We start from the raw sequence: 1,106 nt of genomic DNA on the forward strand, positions 1-1,106 counted from the left end.
AAATTGTTTTATTTTCGATAAATGTGATTTATTTGCAGATGTAGCATGTGCTAGTCATTATTATTATTATTATTATTATTATTATTATTATTATTATTATTATTATTATTATTATTATTACTTGCTAAGCTACAACCCTAGTTGGAAAAGTAGAATGCTATAACCCCAGGGGCCCCAACAGGGAAAATAGACCAGTGAGGAAAGGAAAAAAAACAAAATGTTTTAAGAACAGTAACATCATCTAAATAAATATTTCCTATATAAACTATAAAAACATTAACAAAACAAGAGGAAGAGAAACCAGATAGAATAGTGTGCCCGAGTGTACCCTCAAGCAGTTTATTTGATGCCTCATAATTATTGCGTGTAATTTTTATTCAATTCAAAGAGATAGAAAGTAATAATAATTACCCATTGTAGTTTATTATATTTTTTTATATTGAATTTTATACCTTTCTTACATTGCTTTGGTTAATTTTATCACGAAATGATAACAAGATAACAAGAACTAATTATTTCAAGCATATGTGTTCCAAAGCTTGTCTGATTCAGAGGAGTTTTGTTGGTAAATGAAGGATGAAGGAAGTACAGTTAAGCTATCGTTTTTATAAAATTAAATAGCAATTCTTTTTTTTTTCATCAACTTAATTTTTTGGTAAGGATGGACTACCGAAGTGGGTTTTGACAAGACACCATTTTTTATTGATGTCAAATTAAGTTCGTTCTAAAGATGATGTAAGTTTTTTGTATCAAATCAATTTCATTCTAAGCAGAAAACTATAAAAAAATCAACAATTTGTTCCTAAACTTATGCTATGTAGGAAAAGTTTTAGGTGGGAGATGGACTACCAAAGGGTGGTAAACCAAAGACCTTTTTTTGTATTTGTGTCAAATCAATTTCATTCTAAGCAGAAAACAAAAACAAAATCAACAATTTGTTCCTAAACTTATGCTATGTAGGAAAAGTTTTAGGTGGGAGATGGACTACCAAAGGGTGGTAAACCAAAGACCTTTTTTTGTATTTGTGTCAAATCAATTTCATTCTAAGCAGAAAACAAAAACAAAATCAACAATTTGTTCCTAAACTTATGCTATGTTGGAAAAGT

The sequence above is a fragment of the Palaemon carinicauda genome, chromosome 15, assembly GCF_036898095.1.
Source record: "Palaemon carinicauda isolate YSFRI2023 chromosome 15, ASM3689809v2, whole genome shotgun sequence".
Lineage (NCBI taxonomy): Eukaryota > Metazoa > Arthropoda > Malacostraca > Decapoda > Palaemonidae > Palaemon > Palaemon carinicauda.